Genomic DNA, 25,728 nt, shown 5'->3' with positions numbered 1-25,728 from the left:
GGAGTTGCCATCAGCTGAGATGAGGAAGGCTGCGTGCAGAGCAGATCTGCGGTACGAGATGGACATCTCAGTTTTAGACACGTTGAATTTAAGATATCTAGCAAACGTTTGAGAAGACATGATGTTGAAGAAGCAGCAGAACGTGTGCATCAGGAATTCAGTTGACAGGTCTGCACAGCAGATAACGGTTTGTGAGTCATGGCCTCTAGACGGTATTTAAAGCCATGGGATTGGATGAGATCTCTTATGGGCGTGAGTGCAGTTAGAGAAAAAAGGGGACCAAGGTCCTAGAACTGACCTGTTCCAGCTGTAATAAGTTGGAGAGAAGAGGAATCAGTGCAGGGGATGAGAAGATGTAGCCAATGAGGTAGGAGGGAAACCAAGAGGTTGAGGTGACCTGGAAGCCAACTGAGGAAAGTGTCTTAAGGAGCAGAGAATGAGCGCCGCTACTGATTGACAAATAGGCGAGAACTTAGAACTGGTCATTGGATTTAGCAACAGTGAGGTCACTGGTGACTGGACAAGAACGGTTTTCATGAATTGTTAGGGAAAGAAGCCTGATTGGAGCGAGTTTGGGAGTAGGAAGAGACTAATGGCAGCTCCTTTGAGGATTTTTGTGCAAGAGTGGGAAAACAATTAGAGTGTATCGGGGCGGGGGGGGGGCGGTCTTCTTTTTTAAGGTGGGAAAATAACAATACATTTGTATAATGATGGAGATGGTCAAGTAGAGAAATAAAAGTGGATAATGTAGGAGAAAGGACACAATTGCTGGAATGATGTCCTTGAGTATAAATGGAGGGATTCATTTTATAGTGTGTGCTTTTAGAACACGTCCATAAATATTTTGACACACCTCCCTTAAAAGCAGGAGTCTAATTTTTCCTCCCCTTGAATGTGGGCTGGACTTAATGACTTGCTTTTAACAAAGAGAATGATGGTGCGTGACTTCCGAGACGAGGTCATAAAAGGCATTGTAGCTTCCCTCTTGCTCTCTCTTGGAACACTCCTCCTTGGGGAAACTAGCTGCCGTGCTGTAAGGACTCTCAAGCAACCCCATGGAGAGGCCCATGCGGAGAAGAACTGAGGTCTCCAACCAACAGTGGCGTGAGTGAGCCATCTTGGAGGCAGATCCTCCAGAACCAGCCAATCCTCCAAGGACTGCAGCCCAAGCCGACACCTTGACCATGACCTCACGAGCTAGAACTACCTAACTAAGTGGCTCCTTAATTTCTGACCCACAGAAACTGCAAGATAATAAATGCTTATTGTTTTAAGCCATTAAGTTTTAGGGGTAATTTGTTATGCAGCAAGAAATGGCTAATACAGATGGACAGTTCTTTTCTAGCAACAGGCAAGAAGGCAGAGTATATGAGTACAGAGGCTGTGGTAGGTGAGTTGATGTGGAGTAAGAAATTTGTGGAGCTTCTCCTCAAATTGCTTTAATTTTCTCAGTGACACAGGAAGCAGGTGCAACAACCATGTGAGTGAGCAGGCTCGACAACTGAGTAAGGACAGGAGAGGAGGAGGTGTTGGAGGCTTGAGGGGAGAGGAAAAGTTGTGAAATTGTTGTATTGGGCAAGCGAGAGGGCAGATGGAATGGACCAGAGAAATGTGGTAGGATTGTAGGCAGTGTTACGGATGCAGAGGGAGTCCTGCGTGCAGTCATGAAATAAAATGAGACCAGCCAGCATGGTTATGTGTTCTGCTTCAGCCAGATTCAACTGCATTCATGCAGAAACACAGAGCAAGGGGAGAACTGAGTTGAACCAGTGATGCAGTTTTGCCAAGCGAGTACTATGAATAACGCGAAATAGGGTGAGGTGTTTGCAAGGGAGTGATTATAAAAATCAGGCTAGTTGCCTTCTTAAAAATCATTTTCAATCTTCTGCTTCTGGAAAGATGCAATAGATATACTTTGTCCCCTTCCTCTTGCCAAGTTGTTTCATGCTTGGGTCTTAATTTATAAAGGCGACTGAATGACAACATGGAGAGGTCAATGCCATTGAAAACAAAGTTTACTGTTACTCACAGTTTCCCTAGAAACAGGAGAGACAGCTTGTTACACAGGGTCACAGGAAGAATACCAGGTTTTGGTCAGAAAGTAGAAGCAGAAGTGAGGGGAGAGCCTAGGCCAGAAGTCTTTATTGGGGTTTCTGAGGGAAAGGCAAGGTGGGACAGTGTAAACACTTTAGGGCTGGCCAGTTTGAAAAACTGCAGGGGTCTTTGGGCTATAGTGGTGATCTCCAGTTGTCTGGCACTAGTCTGGGATGATTAGGGGAGAGAAATACTGCCTCCTGCGTACCAGGAGAGAGAAGGTATAGCTCTGGATTGGTTAGTTTGCATTTCAAAGGCATGCTCCTGGTTGAGTCCTTTGCTGTGTCTAAGAATTGGCTAGCCCAAGGAAGGACAGTCTCTCTCCAGCCAGAAAGGTGTTTTTAAGATGTCAAAATATTATAATATAAAGGAAATTAAGAAACATGCCTAATACACAAGTACAACTAAAATGCCAGAACATTATATGTAACACAAACACAAAAAGACTCTGAAAAGTGGAGAGAAGAAAGCAGGTGGGCAAGGGATCTCAGGACCCAAGGAATGAACTTGTGGTGAGTTTTCTGGGTTTTCCTTTCACCTCATACATCTCAGACTTGGAGCCAGCATCTGGAAATGCCAAAAACAGGAGCAGACGAAACAAGTCCCAACAAAACCCTGCTCTTTCTAGTAAAAGGATCAGGAAAAAGACAAAAGCCTTTAGACAGTACCTACTCTTCTTTAGCAAAACACCACAGAAACAAAACTGTGACTTCCATCCCACCCACACCAGCAAAGGCCAAGTGGGAGCCTAGACTTCCACCCTCATGAAGCCGTAACAAGGCAGCTCACCATCCCTGCTGGGGTGGGGTCAGAGGAGGCCAAGTAGAGACTTAGGACTTTCATCGCCCCCAGCCAGCAATGAGGCCCACTCTTTTTGCAACATTTGTGGAGACCACTTAGGGGGCCTACACTTCCACCTCTGCCCAGCAGTAATGAGATGGCTCTCCCTGTCCCCACTGGAGTGACCTCAGAGAGGCCTAGTGGAGAGTAAGGACTTTTACCATCATCCAATGGTAGGAACGCTCTCCCCACTGCAGTGTCAGTGGAGACCACATGGGGAACCAGAATTCCCATTCCCACCCAGCAGGAGTAGTAAACACCCCCTCTTCCTTTAGGGTAGCCCACTTAAGCACTCATATATTAATAATTACATTGAATGTAAACAGTCTAAATACACCAATTAAAAGATAGAGATAGGCAAAGTGGATTAAAAAACACAACCCAACAAATGCTGTCTGTAAGAAACTCACTTCAAATATAAAAATATAGGCAAGTAAAAGGATGGAAAAAGACATACCATGCAAACATTAATCAAAGGAAAGCAGGTGTGGCTATATTAATATCAGATAAAGTAGAATCCAGAGTAAAGAAAATTACCAGAGAAAGAGAGTGATATTATATAATGATAAAAGGGTTAATCCTCCAAGAAAACATAGTAATCATAAGTATGTATGCACCAAACAACAGATCTGCAAAATAAATCAAGTAAAAACTCATAGGACTGAAAAGAGAACTAGACAAATCCATAATTATAGTTGGAGGCTTCACTACACCTCTCAACAATTGACAGAATAACTAGATGGAAAATCAGTAAGGATATAGAACTCTGACAATAACATCAAGCAACAGGATTGAAGCAACATTTATAGAACACCCTGCTCAACAATAGCAGTGTCCGTGGGACACATACAAAGATAGAGCACATCTTGGACCATAAAACAAATCTTAACAAATTTAAAATAATTAAAATCACATAGAATGTGTTTATTTGTTGGAATAAAAATAGAAATCAATCAGAAAAATAACAGGAAAATCTCTAAATACTTGAAAACTAAACAAAATACTTCTAAATAATCCATGGATCAAAGAGAAAGTCTCAAGGGAAATTTAAAAAATACATTGAACTGGGGGCTGGCCTGGTGGTATAGTGGTTAAGTTCATGTGCTCTGCTTTGGTGGCCCAGGGTTTGCAGGTTTGAATCCTGGGCAGAGACCCACACATCGCTCATCAAACCATGCTGTGGTAGCATCCTACATACCAAAAAAATTAAAAAATAGAGGAATATTGGCACGGATGTTAGCTCAGGGACAATCCTCCTCAAGCAAGAAGAGGAAGATTGGCAACAGATGTTAGCTCAGGGCCAATCTTCCTCACCAAAAAACCGTGCCCCACCGCCCCACAAAAAAACATTGAACTGAATGAAAATGAAAATACAATACAACATAAAAAAATATGTGGGACACAGCTAAAGCAGTACTGAGAGGGAAATTTATAATACTAAATGCATGCATTTAAAAAAAAAAGAAGTCTAAAATCCATAATCTAAGTCCCACCTCAAGAACCTAGAAAAAGAAGAGCAAAATAAATTCAAACCAGCATAAGGAATAAATGATAAAGATTAGAGTAGAAATTAATGAAATTGAAAATAAAAAATAGTAAAAAATCAATGAAACAACTGGTTCTTTGAAAATATCAATAAAATTGGCAAATCTCTTGCAAAAATTGACCAAAAAAGAGAGAAGACACAATTACCAATATCAGTAAGGAAACAGGGCACATCACTATAGAGCTTGCACACACCGAAAAGATAACAGGGGAATATCACGAACAACTTTACACACATAAATTTTACAACTTAGACAAAATAAACCATTTCTCAAAAACCACAAACTAACACAACTTACCCAATGTGAAGTAGGTAATTTGCATAGCCCCATAAGTATTATGGAAATTGAATTGTAATTTAAAAACTCTCCAAGACAAAATCTCTAGACCCAGATGGTTTTACTGGAGAATTCTACCATAGATTTAAAGAATAATTAACAGCAAATTCTACATAATCTCTTTCCAAAAATAGAGACGGAAAAACTTCCCAATTCATTTTTTGAAGCTAGCATTAATTTGCTATCAAAACCAAAGATAATACAAAAAGGAAAAGTTACAGACCAATATCCCTCATGAATATAGATGTAAAAATCTTTAAACATTAGCAAATAGAATTTAATAACATATAAAAGAATTATACACCATAACCAAGTGAGATTTATTCTAGGGCACAAGACTGATTCGATATTTGAAAATAAATCAGTGTGATCCACCATATTAACAGGCTAAAGAAGAAAAATCACATGATCATATCACTTAATGTAGAAAATGTATTCAACAAAATTCAACACCATTCGTGATAAAATCTCTCAGAAAAATTGGAATAGAGGAGACTTTCATCAACACGACAAAGAGCACTTCGAAAAAAATCTACAGCCAATATCATACTTAGTGTTAAAAGACTAATTGCTTTCTCCCTATGATCAGGAACTAAGCAAGGATGTTCTCACTCACCACTCTTATTCACCATAGTGCTGGAAGTTCTGGCTGGTGCAAAAGGCAAGAAAAAGAAATAAAATCTTATAAACTGGAAAGAAAAAATAAAACTTTCCCTATTTGCAAAGAACATGATAGTCTACATAGAAAAATCCCAAGGAATCTATTGAATTTCCTAAAACTAATAAGTGAGTTCAGCAATGTTGCAGAATATAAGATAAACACTTAAAAATTCCACTAAATTTCAATATACTACCAATGAATCTGTAGACACTGAAATTAAAACTCCAATACCGTTCACAATTGCTCAAAAGCAAAAATGAAATACTTAGATGTAAATCTAAGATAACATATATAGAACTTTGATGAAAACTACAAAATGCTGATGAAAGAAATAAAAAAAATAAATGGAGAGACATATGTTGTTTATGGATTGAAAAACTCAACATAATAAAGATATCAATTCTCCCCACATTAACATACAGTTAAACCCAATTTCTACCAAAATTCCAGCAAGATTTTTTGAAGATATCAACTAGATTGTTCAAAAATTAAATAAAAAACAAAAGGAAATAGAACAGTTCAAATAATCTTGAAAAAGAATAATGAAGTGGGAGGAACCAATCTATCCAATTTCAAGACTTATTAGATAGCCACATTAATCAAGACTATGTGGTCTGGGTGAAGGGACAGGCACGTAAATCAATGGAACAGATAGGGCACCCAGGAGAAGACAAATACGCCCAATGATTTTTGATAAAAGTACAAAAGCAATTAAATGGAGGAAAGATGCTTTTTTCAACAAATGGAGCAATTAGAGATCCATAAGCAAAACAATATGCCTCACCATAAATCTCACCCCTTACACAAAAAAATTAACTCAAAATGGATAACAGACTTAAATGCACAACTTAAAATTATCATGCTTTAAGAAAATGTAGGAGAAAATCTTCAGGATCTTGGGCTGGACAAAGAGTCGTAAACTTGACACCAACATCACAATCCATGAAAGGAAAAATTGATAATTGAATTTCATAAAAATTAGAAGTTTTACTTTGTGAAAGGCCCTGTTAAGAAATGAAAAGAAAAGCTCCAGAGTGGGGAACATATTTGTGAACCACATATCCGACAAAGGATTAGAATCTAAAATATATAAAGTATTCTCAAAACTCAAGAGTAAAAGAGCCAACAAACCAATTAGAACATGAGCAAAAGACATGAAGAGATATTTCTCTGAAGAGGATGTACAGGTGGCCAATAAGCATATGAAAAAGTGCTTAACATCATTAGCCATTCAGAATTGTAAATTAAAACCATATTGAGATATTACTACATACCTATCAGAATGGCTAACTTAAAAAAATTAGTGACAACGCTAAATCTGGTGAGGATGCAGAGAAATTGAACTGCTCATACATTGCTGGTGGGAAAGTAAAATGGAGCCCCGACTCTGGAAAACAGTGTGACAGTTTCTTGAAAAACTAAAAGTGCATCTACCTTTGACCCATCAATTGTACTCCTGTGTATTTATCCCAGCAAAATAAGGACACACGAAGCCTGTACACGAATGTTTATAGAAGCTTTGTTTGTAATAGACCAAAATTGGAAACAACCCAGATGTCCTTCAATGGGTGATAGGCTAAACTGTGGTACCTCCTACCACGGAATATTGCTCAGCAATAAAAAGGAATAAGCTATCAATACATACAACATACTGGATGACTCTCCAGAGAATTATCCTGAGTGAAAAAAGCCAACCCCAAAAGGCTACATACTATGTGAGTCCATTTATATAACCCCTTGAAATCATAAACTCATAAAAGTCGATTACAGATTAGTAGTTGCCAGGAGTTAAGTATGGAGGGTTGGGGGAGAATGTGAGTGGAGAGTGGGTGTGGCTATAAAAGGGCAACATGAGGAATCCTTGTGGTGATGGAAATGTTCTGGATCTTGACCCTATCCATGACAATATCCTGGTTGTGATATTGCTCAATAGATTTGCAAGATGTCACCATTTGGGAGAAAACTGGGTAAAGTGTGTACATTATCTCTCTATTATTTCTTACAACTGCATGTGAATTTATATTTACCCCTCAAAATAAAACATTTATTAAAACAGTTATTTCTTTACTTCCTGTTGCTTTTAAAATGAAATGCAAATTTATTACTGTGGCCCACAGGGGTCCGTGTGATCCTGTCCTTTGCCTAACTTTCCAACTTTTTGTCACACTACTTTTCTCTTTCTTACTTGAGCCATGTGACTGCTTTACTCTCCTTTACTTACATCAAGCTATTTCCTACCCCTGCTCCTTGAATTTACTATTTCCTCTGCCTGGAAATGCTCTCTCTCCAGCTGTTTGCATGGCTCCTCTTTCTGATCCTGCAGGGCTCAGTTCAAATACCATCTGCTTAAAGCAGCCATCCCTTACCTGCAAAGCACACGCACAGTCAGGGACAGCAGGTAAGCCCTGCAGCCAGGCTGCTTGGGGCTGAATCACAGCACTTACACCCAATAGCTGTTAGACCTTGGACGCCATACTTGACATCTCTGTGTCTGTTTTCCCATCTCTAAAATGGGCACATCCGATTTGTTCCTCCTTCCCAAAGGTGCTCTAAGGATTAAATGGGTCAACATTGGCAAATCATTTAAACTAGTACCTGGAATGTGCTAAAGCCCACACAGGTGTTATTTATTACTATCTAAATGACCCCCCCCTCCCCAGTTACTCTCTATCTCACTGGTTCTTAAAAGGCATCCCTGTACCAGCAGCATCCCCATTGCCTGGGACCTTGTGAGAAATGAGAATTTTCAGGCTGCACCACAGACCCCTGAAACTCTGGGGGCGGCGGCAGCAACCTGTGTTTCCACAAATCCTCCGGGTGGTTCTGATCCACGCTCGCTCGAGTGTGAGTGCCTCTGGCTTATCTCATCTTCCTATTTACTTCCTTCATAGACCGCAGTTAGACATTATCTTGTTTATTTATTTACATAATTAACGCCAGTGTCTCCTGCCACGCAAGCATTCCATGAGGCTGAGCTCGTCAACCTTGTTCACTCCTGCATCCTCAACTGCTAGCATAGTATCTAGCACAAAGTAAGCACTGAGAAAGTAGTAAGGAATAAATGAATGAATGAATAAATGAAACTGGCCATGGTCATGTATTTAAATAACTGAACTGATTGATGCTGACTCCAGGCTGGGCTTGGCCCCCCAGGGACACCCTAATTCCTTGTCTTAACTCAGCAGCCTCAAGTTTCCCATATAGTGCAGCAAGACGGAAGTCCCCAGCATGTGAAAAGCCTGACTTCCAAACCGCACTCTAGATACAAATATGGCCCTGGCAGAACAAAGGATTCTTTGTGCATGGAAGTGGGTGCACCCCCTTCCCATCGTACCGTGTGGGCCACCTCATTAGTTTTCTTGTGATGGTCAGCGGACTGCTTTCCAGAATGACAGCAGCTCACCCTCTCTCTGTGGCTTTTAGTGGCTATGGCTGGTGAAGAGGCCCCTTCTCTCCAGTTTGGAGGGAGCCTTTTTTCACCTTGGGTTGAATGGAGAGAAGATTCAGGGCATTCGTGTGCACACTCCTTCTGGTGATACTAGCCTCCCAGCTTTTCTTCCACCCTTCTGACCAGTCCACCTCTGTCTCCTCTGGGGGCTTCACGTCCTCCGTTTCTCTCTGCCTCAGCGCTAGTGGTTTTCAGGACTGTCACTTCCCTTTACAGGTGCATTCCTTGCATGGCCCTCCTCTCTCCACAGTAGGCTTTCCAATTCAGTTCCCAAAGGAACCTCAGGGCAGCGTGTCCAAGACTAAATGATTTATCTTTCCTTTCCCTCTTCCTTGTCATTCTAAGTCTTATATTGGTTAGTGGCATTACCATCTACCTTGTTACTCAAGGTAGAAATTGTGGGGCCACTCTTTGTTCCTCCCTTTATCTCACTTCCTGTATCTTATCAGTGTCCTAGTCCTTAAATTGTACTCCTTTGTCATGCCACATGTCACCCCCTTTCCTCTCCTCCAGTGCTGCTCGGGGTTGCAGTGTTGCACCACGTAACAGCCCTGCTTCAAAGCTTCAAGCATCTCACCTAGACTGTTTTAGTCCTCTGATATCTTTGTTACTGGCCTTAGATCTCTATACATCCTCCACACAACCACACTACAATTAAATAATTTTTTGGAATGCAAATTTGGCCCCTTTTGCTGTATTGCTTAATATTATTTCAAAGCTCTCGTGTTAGAGAATATGTACAAATCCCTCAGCATGCTATACTAGGTCCTTCATTACCAATACAGATACCTCCACCTCTGTACCTTGCTTCGAAACCTGGACAACCTCCATACCAACCCCTACCATCCTTAGTTTTCCAGTCTTTTTCTGATCATACTCTCTTCTCAGATACCAAGGTAGAAATGAACATGCTCTCCTTTAAGTCCATCAGTATCAGTCACGTTTTGCTGCAGGACCAACTCCAAATCAGAACAACCAACACCCATCTCTTGCTCTTTTACAGGAGTGCCGAGGGTGGGCTGCGGCTCTGCTCCAGGCTCCAGGTTGCCTTCAGGTTTCCTCCACATGACTGTCTTCCTTCAGGACCCAGGCGGAAGGAGCAGCAATCCTGGGACGTGCTCCTCTTGTCGCAGGGGTCAGAAGTGCAAGTGAGAGGCCTCGCAGAACCGGGGTTGGCTTTGAAGCTTCTGCTCACATTTCAGAACATCTACGCAGTAAATGATTCACATTCCATTCTTCATGAAACCCTTGTGACCATGGGATCTGATGGTGGATTCGGCTTTAGAGATAAAGATGCTGGGACAAACTTCAGAACCATTAGATCAACCCATATCGGCTTATTGCATCAATTACAATGGACACATATTTGCATATGCTTCCAGTTACGACTTATTGAAGGGACATGAATTTTATAATCCCCAAAAGAAAAATTATGCTTTCTTGCATGATACAGCTGAAAAACCAAAACTCAGGAACAAGAAGTAGTGGCTGGAGATGTCTGGGTTATGTGGAGTTGTTTTCTCTCCATTCTGCCTGTCTCTGTATGAATTTGGATTCTAGTTTTGGTGGGTTGTCAGCCATGCACATAGATTTCAACCCCTGGAGGAAACGATGTGATTGTTCAGCAGTCAAGAGCCCAGCCAGCTGCAGTGACTGCCCACCTCCATTCCACTGCCTGCTACAGATTTCTTCTGTAACTCTAAGGGGATTGAAATTGTTATAGAAGTTAGATGCATGTGGGTGACTGCCAGGTATTTTGCAGTGCTTCATTCAGCAATGTATGTATTAGAAAACATTGAGAAACAGTCCATGAGCCCTGTACTGTAATTTGTAATGAAATATTTTGAAGACTGAAACAAAGGAAAAACTTGGCTAAAGCAAGTTGTGTGGCCAAGCCAACATCAGTGATGTAGGAAGTTTACTGGTTCTAGAGAAGGACAGATTGAATATCTGGGAAAAATCATACAATTTACCCCACTTCCCAACACCTGGTACATATTTTCATTATAGCCCCCAGACGCCTTTGTTTAGCTATCTTTCTGCTCTAGACTTTACATTTCTGAGAGTAGGGTCTGATTTGTTCTTTTACACCTTGCCAGGCCTTAGTATAGTTGCTGAATGGGTGAATTAAAGAATGAATTAATGAATCAACCCAAGAATTTAAGATGGAAAAGGCAGGAAGAAGATTGAGGTGGTTGAACCAATGAGTTCAGCATCAAGCTCACAGGCTAAATATATCCTCAGTACTGTCCTGGTAATGGAACTGTCATTTTTAATATGGTGACTGAGAGCTAATGTGTTCTGCGTTCTATACCATCAACGTAGAATCACTCTTTTGGAAAAGGGACAGATTTTACTTTTTAGAGCAGTTTTAGGTTCACAGCAAAACTGAGGGGAAGGTACAGAAATTTCCCATTTACTCCCTACCCCTACTCATGCATAGCTTCCCATTATCAACATCCCCCACCAGAGTGGCACATTGATTACAATTGATGAACCTACATGAACACATCCAAAGTCCAAAGTTTACATCAGGGTTTACTCTTGGTGTTGTACAGCCTACGGTTTTGGATAAACGAATAATATGTATCCATCAGTATAATATCATGTGAAATAGTTTCACTGCCCTAAAAGTCCTCTGCACTCCACCTATTCATCTCACCTTCCCCGAACCCCTGGCAACCACTGATCTTTTTTCTTTTAAAGATTGGCACCTGAGCTAACAACTGTTGCCAATCTTTCTTTTTTTCCTTTTTCTTCCCCAAACCCCCCAGTAGATAATAGTTGTATACTTCAGTTGTGAGTCACTGATCTTTTTATTGGCTCCATAGTTTTGCCTTTTCCAGATGTCATATAGTTGGAACCATACAGTATGTAGCCTTTTCAGATTGGCTTCTTTCACTTAATAATATGCATTTAATTTTTTTCCATGTCTTTTCATGCTCATTTCTTTCTAGCACTGAACAATATTCCACTGTCTGGCTGTACCACAGTTTATTTACCCATTCACCTACTGAAGAACATCTTAATTGCTTCCAGGGTTTGGCAATTATGAATAAAGCTGCTATAAACATCCATGTGCAGGTTTATGTGTGGACATAAGTTTTCAGCTCATTTGGGTAAATACCAATGAGTGTGATTGCTGGATCGTATGGTAAGAGTATGTTTACCTTTGTAAGAAACTACCAAACTGTCTTCCACAGTAACTGTACCATCTTGCATTCCCACCAGCAGTGAATGAGCGTTCCTGTTGCTCCACATCCCTGCTAACATTTTGTATTGTCAGTGTCCTGGATTTTGGTCATTTTAATAAATGTGTAGTGGTATCTTTTAGTTGTTTTTTTGCATTTCCCTGATGACATATGATGTGGAGAATCTTTCCATGTGCTTATTTGCCATCTGTATATCTTCTTTGGTAAGGTGTCTGTTAAGGTCTTTGGTCCATTTTTTAACTAGGTTATTTATTTTCTTATTATTAGCCCCATGTAAATTTTTGATTGACTGATTACTTTGATCTTAAATTTTCTCAAATATTAAATATAAATACTGAAAGATTCAGAGTTGGCTTTCTTACTTCCAGAAGCTGTCATTAAGGAAGACTAAGTAGTTGTAAAATATAGATAGCCACAGAACTTAAAAATAACAGGAAGAATGGAAAGATAGATGAGGGCAGAGCTTTTTAGACTCAAAAATGTTCTTGAACCTCTGAAGCTGCAAAATTTTTGTTTTGTTTTTGAGGGAGATTGGCCCTGAGCTAAGATCTGTTGCCAATCTTCCTTTTTTTTTTCCTCCCCAAAGCCCCAGTAAATAGCTGTATATCCTAGTTGGAGGTCATTCTAGTTCTTCTATGTGGGATGCGGCCACAGCATGGCTTGATGAGGAGTACACGGGTCTGTGTCCAGGATGCAAACCAGCGAACCCAGGGCCACTGAAGCAGAGTATGCAAACTTAACCACTTGGCCATGGGGCTGGCCCCCTGAAGTTGCAAAATTTTCAGTGTGTATACATGTCTAGAGAAATAGATTATAGTTTTGCATCAGAGTCTTAAAGGAATTTTTTAAATCACAAAAGGTTAAATAACCCATCGTTGCTGAGAGAAGGTAGAAGAAACGCCATTTTTATTTACTCCCAGGTGATAGCATTAACAACAATTCATTGAACACATTTTGTGGTTGGCACTGTTCAAAGCACTTTCAAAGATATTCTCATTTAATTTTCCAAACAACTATGTCATTATCTTTAATTTACAAATTAGGAGACTCAGATTTAGAAAGTCCTATTAACTGTTCCAGGTCATGTGCGTAGGAGGTGCCCGAGAGAGATGCCCAAAGCTGCCCTCTTAACCATTATCCCTTTAGTCCTCAGCTTAATTTTACTTTACTCCTCTCTGTCTTTATTAACAATTTTGGTTAAAAAATAGCTTTTAAATTTAGCTCTCTGGCAGTCACAAACTGGCCAGGTCTCAGATTTCTGGCAGGACAACCCAGTTTGCATGTCATAAATATAACTGAAGACATATCTAGACACTTAGATTCATTTTCATCATTGTGCAATCTTACTAATGGATTGGCCTCAGATTCCAAGTGGAAAAGTTGTGGTGCCTCACCTAATTGGCAGGCTTTTTCCAAGTCCTGCTCAACTATTGAATTCAGCTCATCAGGTTAATGAAAAGCAAATTTGCAGCACCCCTGCTAATGTAAAGCACTCTAGCAGCAATAAATTTGTATGAAATTTATCAGTTCTTATTTACATTGTTGCAAACCTCTAGAAAGGGTCCCCCATATTATGGGAATTCACTTGCTGAGGGTAACACTGACAATCTGTTCCATTTCCAGAGCTCCTCTTTCAGTGAGATATTTCAATGAAGACATTAAATTGATTGTACCAAACGTGATGAGTGACAGGTCATATTGTGTGTGCACTGGAGCGGGTGTTGGGTTTAGGGTCTTCCCGAACCTAACGGTAAATCAGTGTTGGGCACTTTCGCTGGATAATTCAGCTTCTCCACCCACTTTTCACCTCAGAGTGGTCACTGTGCACATTTGGCATTTACATTTGCAAAGTGCCTCTGACCTCCAAATGTCACTGTGGATGCGGGCACATTTTACGATTGCTAGTTCAAAAGTGGAGAGATTGACAGAGCTGTAGAGGGCAGAGTGGCTATCCAGGGGGCGGGGGGCACCTTCAAAGCAGTCATTGTGGTCATTCCTCTGACATTAGTGTCTTCAGATGTCTCTCATTTGTTCCCTTTCCCCTTTTCCTTTTCTGTTTTTCGCCTTTTATGCTTCCCAATAATACCCCACAAATGTGACTTAAATTACAGGAAGCAGCACATGGCATAGTGCTTAAGAGAAGGGGCTCTGGAGTCAGACAGACCCAGCCCTGCTGAAGTGACCTTGGACAAAAAACTCACCTGTAAAATGGGGCTAATAGGGCATCCCTTACAGAACTGGTGTGAGGATTTTAATTTACTTAGATCGTATGTGTATAATGCCTGTTATAGTTTTTGTTACCATCATCAGAAACAAAACTATATAAGGCAGAATACAATTCAGGGGTTACCTCTGTGGTATAGCCCATAGGCCGTGCGATTTTTATTAAAGGAGAAATGAGTGAGGTCTGGAGCAACCTGGGGTGTCTTCAGGGCCTGGGGGAACTTAACCTAGTTGCAAAGGGTGACAGGATTTGGATAAGCAGATAGGAAGGGGAAGGAACTGTGTGACTGTGGTGGTTTTAAACACGTCTGTGAATTGTTGTACTTGTCTTCCATAAAAGTCGGGTTTAATTCCCCTCACCTTGAAAGTGGGCTGGCCTTGATGCCTTGCTTCTAATGAGTAGAATGTGGTGGAAATGAGCCTGTGTGACTTCTGATACTAAATTAGAAAAAGTGATACCATTTGTCTGTTGCCCTATCTATCTATCACCTTTAGAGCACTGAGCTTCCTTGTCAGAAGTCAGGCTACCCTGAAGCTCTCATGTGGGGAGAGCACAGAGAGTGAGAGACGCATGCCCAAGGAGCCCCAGCTGTTCCAGCCTTTCCAGCTCTAGCATCAGATAGGTGAGCGAGCCTTCAGCTAATTCCAGTCCTAGCCTCCATCTGACAGTAACTGTGTGAGAGATCCTGAGCAAGCACTGCCTAGCTGACCCCAGTCAACTGGTAGAACTCTGAGAGATAATAATAAAATGCTATTTGAAGCCACTAAATTTGGGAGTAATTTTTTACTCACCCATAGTAACTGGAACAATAATCAAAGGCGTTAGAACACTTATAAACCAAAGCAAATTTACAAAGTAAACGACAAAACTACAAAGCCAGTGATGGTCGGTTTAAATAGGTTAATTTATTTTGATGTGTTGCAGTAGCCAAATTGTTGCTTACGTCTTTAAAAGGTGAATGCTACAGTGCAAGCTTTTGGCAGACTGATACATGCGCATCATGTGGGGACCACTCTCCCACCACACTGCTCCATGCCAGCTCCCGGGAAACCTTGCTGATATGGAGCACTGTGACATCTGGCCTTCATGCGGTGCTGGCATATCATCGTGTCCTTTTCCTGCCTCTGTTCTTTTCACATCAGCCTAACACAATTAAAGATGGTTCTCCTTGATGCCAATATGATCCTAAGTATAGACAAGAAAGCAGGCACCAACACTGAGTGTCAGCACTCAATTATAAGGGGTCATCCAAAGAACCCAGATTTTTAAAAATATTTTTCTTTTTAGATTAACACGAAAATGAAAATACAAAATTTAAGAATTGTTGTAGGGGATTACCCACCACATGGAAGGTTTTAGGGAGCTTGGCTGGACCAGAAGCCAGAAGGGATATATACTCAGGTAGCTTTAAGCAAAATCTTTAGCTGGAGTGGAGTGGAGTTATGGATGGCTCTGGAAACCAGCCTCTAGAATCCAACTATTAATTTGTAGTCATTTTTGGTTCTTGACCCGAGGAGTGACATGATATACGCTCTATTTCAAGATTCATCTCACAGTTGTATGTGTATGATGAATTAGACAAAGGTGAGGCTGGAGTCAGGAAGACTGGCGAACAGTCTCTTATACTATACTAATCCTAGCACTTAAAAAAACCAGTGTTCACCAAGTTCCCACAGAGGATGTGGTACTCTACTGGGCTCTCTGAAAAATACGGTCGAGACTGTGAACTGGATTTAGTTTCAGCGCTCGGGGATTTACAGTGTTCTTCCTTCTGTTCCTGCTTGTCACTGATAAATGATACAACCTTGGTCGAACCAGGCATGTCTCAGCACCTCTGAGTCTTCATCTATCAAACAAGGGGTAATAATATATATGTTCTACCCGTGTTATAAATATTAAATATTATACATCTACGAAATCTTCAAGAAGCTTCAAGCCTTCTCAGGATAGAATGAGTTTATACTTTTTGGAGTACGCTTAAGCATTAGATCAATCTTATAAGAGAGCATTTAAGCTATTATAAAAAAGAGATATTGTTACTTTCTTTATTGTACAACCCATATTGTAACACCAGTAATAGAAATTTTGAAAATGAATAAAAGACCTCATTATTCCACAGCTACCAGATATCAACTTTTTATTTTCCATATTTCTTGCTAGTTCTTATTCTTATACATACATACATTTACAATGTAGAGTGTGGATGTATTGTTACATTTTGCTTTTTTCACACAAACATAGCATATTCATGTTATTCTATACTCTTCATAATTATAATTTTATAATAGTCATAATACTATAATTATACAATTTATAATATATCAGATTGATATACCACAATTTACTTAACTAGCATCTCTCGTTTGAAGCACATCTATTGACGTAACATGCTTTCTTCTTCCTTTCTTTCTTTCCTCCCATCCTTCCTCTCTTCTTTCCTTCTAGCATGGAAGAGGAAAAAAAGGCAGACTATAAAGCACCGGCAATGGAATTATTGAGACAAAAAGAATAATGTTTTTATTTCTTTTAAAATCATTTATTGAGCTCTTTCAAAGTGGGGAGATATTATGTGTTTTAGAAAAGGCAAACTGTGGAGTCTGATTGAAAACCCTGCACAGACAGGATTCAATTAGTAGACCCCATTCACTGAAATTCTTCATTTCTGACGCTTGGTTTTCTTGGTCTTAGAGGCAGGGAAGAAAGCAGGAGATGCTTTCCGAGTCCACTCTGAAGCTCTTTTGAGGAGTACTACTTGGAAATATGAGTTTGTTGACCGAGTTAAGCAAATGGGTGATTGAATCACCGTGACAGAGGTATGATTTAGAGTAAGGGCAGCTTCAGCCCCTCCACGACGTCAAACGGACATCAGTTTGAGAAAATCTTCAATCCTAGTCAGACGAGGTTAAGCTGGTGTATTAATTTTCAGGTAGTTCTCCGATTTAGAAATGACCCGAGGTTTATCTGCCTGCTTGCATTAATCACTTAGGGACAGCTGCTGGCAGCACAGGGCTGGAACCGGGGATGCCAGTCGTCTCAGAGAACAAGTAAACAAGGTTACGGTGCCAGGCAATAAGCTTCAGCAGGAGCAATATTATCCTGCTCACCCAAACTTTTTTTATATATATAGTCACATTATTGAAGATCAGGAGCTATTATCTGGCACTTGCAAAGTCTGAGGCTTTGATAGTCCGAAGTCCCTGAACTCTCTGCCACACAGACTACTGAATGGCCAACAGAGAGTTCCAACATGATCATGATGCAGCAAATTGGCTTCTGCGGGCCGTGGTTCCAGTACTTACGGAACTGTTTCGTAAACAGTATAAATATTAACTTTGTCTATTGCATGCCAAGCCAGGGTTGGGTAATAGTGAAACAATAATGACAGTCGCTGAAAGCTAGATTTACTCAGGTAAATGATAAAAGGATTTCAGTTTTGTTACTTGCTTTTGATGGGCATATGGAAATGTCTGCCTGGAGGAAGCAGCAGACAGGCCCATCAGCTCTCTAAATACATTGATTCTCAACCTTGGCTGACTTCAGAATTCCCCAAATACAGAAAATTAAGCCCTACCCACATCAATTGGGTTTGGAATTTCTGTGTATACATGGGGTGGATATGAGGGGACTTCTGGAATGTGGAATCCCCAACCAGAATCGAGGATCACCATTCTCACACGATAGCAAAAAGTATCTGAGGTGTAGATTTAAATACAATTAATGCTGATTGTTACCTATATATGCACATTGGTTGTTTATTGTCATCAACGTTATTATTGTTCACAGAAATCCTGCCCCTTGCATTCTGAACACTAGCTCATTATCTGTGGCTTCCAATGTTTGTTTTTCCTAGTTTCTCCCGAACCACAATGCAAATTTGGACAGGCACAACCTATCATCTCATCTACAGCACTAGATACAGTATCATTTAGTTACCTCGAAAATTCTGACTCCTCATTGGATAAGGGAAAAGTACAACCTTCGCCGAAGATGGAAGCCACAAGTGGAGCTCCCATAGCTCAGAGAGACTGGAGGGGCTCCAGAAAAAGCTGGTAGGAAGACTTTGAAAATCATAGCTATTAGAATGGAAGGGACCGTGGGATCTCTTCATCTTATGGGTGAGAGAATTAAGAACAGAGAGGCTGGAACTTGTTCAAGATCACACACAGTCAGTGGGATAGTTCAGTCTGGAACTCAGGTCTCCCAGTTCCCCGTACCCACAAGGAGGGGGGCAGGCACTTTAAGGAAAAGCAGGGAGGGCATCCTCTCCCTCTTCCACCAGAGCAGCTTTGCTGAAATCGCTTTTACATAAGAGCCTTTGAGAACCACAGCATAGCAGAGCATACTGACGGTTCTGGTTTCAGTCGCCATATTTTTTGCAGGTTCTGCTAATCCAACAGAATTATTTACAGAGCATTTAGCAGAGAAGTTTCCAGTTTTTTATAAAACACACACACACACACCCCTTTAGAGACTCTAGCAAACCCTGCCTCTAGAGATCAATTGCTCCAATTCACTCTATCCCTTTAACCTGAAAAAGGGCCAAAGATCACTGGGTCTTGGACAATCTGAAATGTAAGAAGTTAACCTTTTTATGCCTCTGTGCAAGGACGTTTTTCTGGGTTTTACAACAAACACTTGCTTTTTCAGTGCACGACCTCTGCAAAACTCTTTTTTCAGATTATGTATAGATATGCAAATTTCTAGCCATAACCTTCCTGAAAACAAAAACAATCATAGCAATTTTCCATGTATTTATGCAGTCTGCAAGGATCATATCATTTAATTCTCACAAGAACCCAGTTATACTGGCTCCGTTTTACAGATGAAGTAACTGAGAGGCTGGATTCTTTGCCTACATCGAATATCTAATGAGAAAGAGACTTGGACCCAGATTGCTCTGATTCCAAAGCTGAGGCCTCAACTACTAAGACCAAAGCATGCCTCATCCCATAAACAAATTATTATAAATTCATTTTTTTTGGCTGAGGCATATAAAAATCACCGTTTTCTTTTTAGGTCATTTTCAAATAGGAGGCATTTCTGCCCCACCTCTTATTTATCTGAAGAAACAAGGACAGAGAACTACTTCAAGAGGAGCTAGAATTGCCATGAGCCAGCAGATGGAAGTCAAACCCAGAGCACAGGAAAGAGGTAAGGCCCCAGAGATATGGATGCGGGGACCACTAGCATCTGCTATATTATTTATTCAATATTATATGCACTGTGTTAGGCAGTATAGCTACAAAGTTAAATAAGAATGGGCTTTCTGTCTTGGAGGAACTCACAGTCTTGTGGGGAAGCCAGATTTATAAATGGAAAATTTCAATATAATATGAGAAATACCCAATTAGCATGATGCACAGGGCACGTTTTGAGCACAGAGATGAGTCAATGAATACAGCCTGGGAGGAAGGGATGGCCAGAGAAGCCTACTTCGAGGGCAGGACCCATACGTTAAGCCTGGAAGGAGGGGGAGCTAGCCGGACAGAGAAGATGGCTGAGGAGCAGGTGGGGAAAGGTACTGCAGACAGAAGAAATTGCACAAAGGATTGTGGAAAGTCTAGAACACCACAGAGTGCAAGGGAATTGTGAGCAGATCCCAAGGGAATATGTGAGCAGAGCGTGAGATAGGAGGGAGGATGGTGAGTTCACGCCCAGCCTTATATGTTATGCTGAGTTTGGAATTCTTTGTAGACACTGCGAAGTCATTTAAGAGTCTTAAATTCATGAGTGACATGATCAGATTTGCATTTTAGGTCAATCACCCTGACTGGCTATCAGCTGTTTCCTGCTATTACCAGTGACTCTGAAACATGTGACATTCTCCCATGAGTTTATCCAGTGGTTATGAGCAATTACTGGCCAGGTTTTTTCCTACTCAAGAAAGCACATTAGACAAAGTAAGGGAGAAGACATTGTTACAGGGATGTGTAGATTGAAAAACTGGCCAAAGTCCTCCACCCCTCCCTTAATCCACATTCTTTATAAACTGACTTTGCTGCTTCTCATGGAGTCTTTTCCCCCATGCTTTGAATCTGGATGGACTTTGACCCTTCCTTTGGCCATTAGAATGAAGTAAAATTGACTGTGTGCCAAAGCCACACCTAGACCTCAAGAGGCCATGCACATTTCTGCTCTCTCTCCTGGATCCTGACTCCCATATGTGAACAGACCTCGCTAGCTTCCTGCAGGATGAGAGACCATGTATACCAGTCCTGAGTCAGCCCTGCTGTCCAGCTGGAGCCCCAGATATGAGGAGCCCAGCCTAGGGGTGACTTTAGCTGACTCATGAAGCTGACTCACAAACACATGAAGGAGCGCAGTCAAGAACAGAAGTACCTAGGAACCCAGCCCAAATTTCTGACCCTCCATGAGCTATTTAGCTTATTTATTAACGGTTATTGTTTCAAGCTACGAAGTTTTGGGGTGGTTGGTTATCCTACAAAAACTAATAGGAAGGTGAGATAACTTTGTATCTGCTCTAATCTATCAAAGAGTAAGTCATTTATAAGCCTTGGCATTTTATAAGTAACAAAGTACATTGAACATATTGGGATGTTGCAACACAATGGCAAAGCATGATAAAGAGCTGTATTTCTCCAAGTGTGCCCTTGAAAGGCTTCTGTTTCAGGGAAGATAGAGCAGATATAATTTTCCCCGCTCCTCTGACAAGTACAACTAAAAATCCTGGAAGCTATATATAAAACAAACACAACTTGGAAAGGTGGAGAGAAAAGGCAGACCAGCTAGGGAGTATGGGACCTCAGGAACGACGCAACGGTGAATTTCCTAGAGCTCCTTTTGCCTCGTGTATCTCAGGTTTGCAGCTGAAGAAGCCAGCCATCTGGAAATGCCAACAGACATGGATCAAAAGATCCCAACAAAACTTGCCCTCTCTAGTCAAAGCTCCAGGAAAAGGGCAACCTAGCACAACAGAAAACTTCTAGACAATAACCACTCTCTTCCAGCCAATAGCATAGGAAAAACTGTGGCCCTACTCCCACCCCCACCAGTAAAGGCTGTGGGGGAACCTAGACTTTGATTCTTTAGAGGCTGTAATGAGGCAACTTAACATCCCTTCCGGGGTGGTGTCAGAGAAGGACAAGCAGGGAGCTGGAACTGCCATCTCCACCCAGCAGAAATGAGGAGCTCCCTCCCTGGGTGTCGATGCAAGCTGAGTGGGAAACACAGACTTCTATCTGCACCTGGCAAATGAGGCAGCATCCCCTACTGCCCAAGCTGGACCAGGGCCAGAAAGAGCCTGTAACAGAAGGTTAAATAAGATCCAGAGTCTCATAACATAATACCAAAATATCCAAGTTTCAAAAGAAAATCAGTCATCATATCAAGAATCAGGAAGATTGCAAGTGAAACGAAAAAAGAAACACCAGGATGACAGAAATGGTAGATTCACCAGACAAAGATTTTAAATCAGCCTGAACTAAAGAAGCCTGACTTACAGCTTGTCAAACATACACTGTACATCTGCATTAACCATTAAAGAATGCATTAAACATTATCTCAAAGCAAGAGAATGCACTCTTTGAAGATAAGAATCCCTAAGTCCTCTTCTACGATGCCATGCCGCTCTTGGGTAACGTATCAAGTAACGCCCATATCAGTACTCCCGAAGATAAGTTTCCTTTTCCGGACATCAGGTCACATTGACCTGCTAATTTGCAACAGAATGTCTCTTTGAAACTTTGATGAACATGTATCCTGGGCATGTTTGATGTATGTTCTTTGTTCTAAAAAGGTATAAAACTGTACCAAAAACAATTCTTCTCCAGAACATTCTTCTTTTGTGGAGACTGCCTTCCTGGATTATAGTCCTCATCCTGGCTCAAGTAAAATTCACTTTCTCTCTCTTACATATAGAATGGTTATTTGTTATTTGCTTCAACAAGAGTAAAGGGATATCAGATTGGAAAACAATGAGCAGAACCTCAGGGACCTATAGGGCTATAACAAATGATAAAACATTTGTATCATCACCTGTGCTTCCAACAGACTGGCTATAGATTGAAGATTCCCAAGACCCTCTCCTCAGGTTTGATTAATTTGCTAGAGTGGTCCATAGAAGTCAGAGAAACAGCTTTGTTACAGATCACTGGTTTCATATAAAAGGATATAACTCAGTAACAGCCAGATGGAAGAGATGCATGGGGCAAGGTATGTGGTAAGGGGTGCAGAGCTTCCATGGTTTCTGAGCATGCCACTCTCCTAGCATCTCCACCTGTTCCCTGACCTGGAAGTTCTCTGAACCCTGTCCTTTTGGGTTTTTACAGAGGCTTCATTACATAGGCATGATTGATTAAATCACTGGCCATTGGCAGTTGATTCAACCTCCAGCCCCCTCTCCTCCCTAGGGGTCAGGGAGTGGAGCTGAAAGTTCCAATCCTCTAACGAAATGGGTGGCTCCACTGGCAAGCAGCCCCCATCCTTAGGTGACCAAGGGGCATTCCCAAAGTCACCTCATTAACATAACAAAAGACACCTTTATTGGGTCTCACACTTAGGGTTTCAGGAGCTCTGTGCCAGGAAGGGGAGGAAGACCAAATATATATTTCTTATTATAAATCACAATATCACAGTGAGGCTGAAAAAGTACCCAAAAAATAATGATTGAAAACTTTCCAAATTTCGCAAGAGACATAAACCTATAGACCTGAAAAGCTGAGCAAGCCCTGAAAAAGATAAAACCAAAAGAAATCCATGCCAAAGACACATCATAATTACACTGCTGACAGCTAAATACAAAGATGAAAATCTTGAAATCAGAGGAAAATGACACCTTATCTATAGGGAGAAAACAATTAGAATATAGTGAATTTCTTATCAGAAATCATGGAGGCCAGGAAAAAAGTGGCACTTTGTTTTTCAAATGCTGAAAGAACTGTCATCTGGAATCCTAAACCCAGGGAAAACATCATTGGGAAGTCGGACTTTATCAAAGTTAAAAACTTTTGGTCTATGAAAGACCCTGTTGAAAGTATGAAAAGACAAGAAACAGAGTGGGAGAACATGTCTGAAACCATATATACAACAAAGAACTAGCATCTAGAATAACTAAATAACTTGAGATTTGAGCTTAAAAAATCCAATTAAGATGTGGGCAAAAGACATGGAGAGAGATTTCACTGAAGAAGATATTCAGATGGTACATAAGCACAAGAAAAGACGTTCAGCATCATTAGCCATTGGGAAATGTCAATTAAAACCAAAGTGAAATGCCTGTACACGTCCATCAGAATGTCTAAACCAAAAAATAGTGACAACACCAAATGCTGGGAAGGCTGTGGAGAGCCTAGATCACTCATATGTAGCTAATGAGAAGGGAAAATGTGCAGCCACTTGGGAAAAGTTTGGCTTAAAGAGAGGGTGGGTGGAAGAGAAGTGGGTGTGGCTGTAGAAATTCAGCAGGATGGATTCTTGAGGTGAGGTACATGTATCTTGGCTGTGTCAATGCCCTGTCCTGGATGCCATATTGTCCTATAGTTTTGCAAGAGGTTATCATTGGGGAAAACTGGCTAAAGGACCTGTGGCATCTCTCTGTATTATTTCTTACAACTGCATCTGAATCTGCAATTATCTCAAAACAAAATTCAATTAAAAATAAGTTTGTCCTTGAAATGTCAGTACTGAGTAACGTTAATGAGTTTCTACCTGAAAAATAATTTCTGTGATTAAATAAGTTTGGCAAACGCTGGGATCAATAAAGCTTACCAGGTTCCTTTACGACGGGCCTCCCCAGAGCCTGGCATTTGCATTTTCCATCATGAGTAATCTGCCCTAATGTCAGAAGATTCCTAATAAGGCTGCTGTGAGGATGAAACGAGATGATCCACATAAAAGAGCATATAGTACCTGAAACAAATGGTAAAATTATCATTATTATTATTTTATTCACATTTTACCATAAACTTGCCACATTGGTCTTATTACAGTAACTTTAAAAAATAGTGAGATTGAGGTTTAGAGAAGTTAAATAATTTGAAAGGACACAGCCGGTAAGAGGCAGAGCCAGGATTCGATCTCAGGTCTGACTCCCAAATATCTGCTATTAATTTTGCAATATTCCGTCAAAAAGTATGATTCAAGAATGAAACAAAAGTAAAAATTAAAAAGTAAGGGATAAACTAGGAAAATGTTTACAATGATGTCACTTTCACTTTCAACAGTTTTCATTTATTACTATGTAAAGGGCTTCCTAAATCAATAATAAACTTTCTTAATAGAATAATGGGCAAATTATCAATACACTCACTCATGATTGTGGCCAAAAGACATCTAAAAGTGTTCAGACTCAAACTGTAATAAAAAAAAAAATCCTCTTAAATAGACAAAATGCCATTTCTCTTTATTTTTTTCCAAATTGAGAAAATCTTACAGCCACACTTAACGGCTGTGGTGAAATAGGCAATTTCAAACAGCTGTTGTCATCATTACTAGCATAATTCTGGTGGCAGACAATTTGCCTTAAAATTCTTATTTTTTGACCCGGTTATTTAATTTCTAGGAAAGAATAAAATTAATTACAAATTTAAAAAATGCATCAGATACATATACAAAGATTTATCTTCAAGAATCTTAATATCTGTCAGTATGGGATAGTTAAAAGAATGGGATATTCATATGATTGTAGTCATTCACAACCATGTTTTAGAAAAGTAATGACATGGGGAAATGTATATATTTTTAAGTGAAAAAAGCAGAAAACCAATTTTATAAAAGCAAAATATGCATGTGTGTATATATATGCATATTTGAAGAAAATACATCAAAAGGTGAAGGGTGTCTCTCTCTGGGCTGAGGATATCATGAATGATGCTTATTTTCTTTACTATAATTTCCAAAGTCTCTACAATAATAATTCAGAAAAAAGTAGCAATCAACTACTTCCTAGAGTTGTTGAAATTCAAAACTTTGATGTGAGCGCTATCAAGTCCATGTTTGAATCAATACCTTAGAGCTGGAGCCTGGAATCCTCGAAGGAGAGTTGGGAGAGCTCCTGGTCAGGGTGCTGTACTCCCAGGGTCATGGCGGAGCTAAGGGTGGAAAAAGAAAGCAGGACCTCAGCAGAAATTCCCTCCCATACTCGGATGTTAGTCAGCAGCCAGGATGAAATGTGAGAGGACTTGCATTTGGCTCCCTCCACATATCCCTCCCCAGCTCCGTCTGTTCGCTCTACCACTGACACACTCTGCAATTCCATGGGCACCAGGTTAGAAGTGTGTGTTGAATACCAGATGACTGTCAAAAGTATTTTTTGGCCAATTTGTTGAAAGCACTAATAATAAAATAGAATAGTATTGACGACATTATTTGATAGCCAGAGTGTGCCATTGTCCCGTACTGAACGTTAT

The 25,728-nt window shown here is 40.5% G+C and overlaps 2 long non-coding RNA genes across 3 annotated transcripts in view; one reads left to right on the top strand and one right to left on the bottom strand.

Moving 5' to 3' along the window:
- The window catches only part of LOC139082835 (uncharacterized), a 70,480-nt gene extending 58,007 nt beyond the window's left edge, over positions 1–12,473 (top strand). For both annotated transcript variants that reach the window (XR_011539126.1, XR_011539125.1), the window contains exon 6: positions 9,930–12,473. This is a non-coding gene — a long non-coding RNA (uncharacterized lncRNA). The remainder of the gene's footprint in view (positions 1–9,929) is intronic.
- A 4,012-nt stretch (positions 12,474–16,485) lies between these two features.
- On the bottom strand, positions 16,486–25,415 carry LOC139082834 (uncharacterized). Its single transcript, XR_011539124.1, has 3 exons — positions 25,328–25,415; positions 24,089–24,229; positions 16,486–16,803 (listed from the first exon to the last, which is right to left on the bottom strand). It is a non-coding gene; the product is annotated as an uncharacterized lncRNA (long non-coding RNA).
- Between the last annotated feature and the right edge of the window lie 313 nt (positions 25,416–25,728).

Source organism: Equus przewalskii, chromosome 4 (assembly GCF_037783145.1).
Source record: "Equus przewalskii isolate Varuska chromosome 4, EquPr2, whole genome shotgun sequence".
In the NCBI taxonomy this organism is placed as follows: domain Eukaryota; kingdom Metazoa; phylum Chordata; class Mammalia; order Perissodactyla; family Equidae; genus Equus; species Equus przewalskii.
Note: the sequence above shows the minus strand (reverse complement) of the source record. Positions and strands in the feature narration are given on the sequence as shown.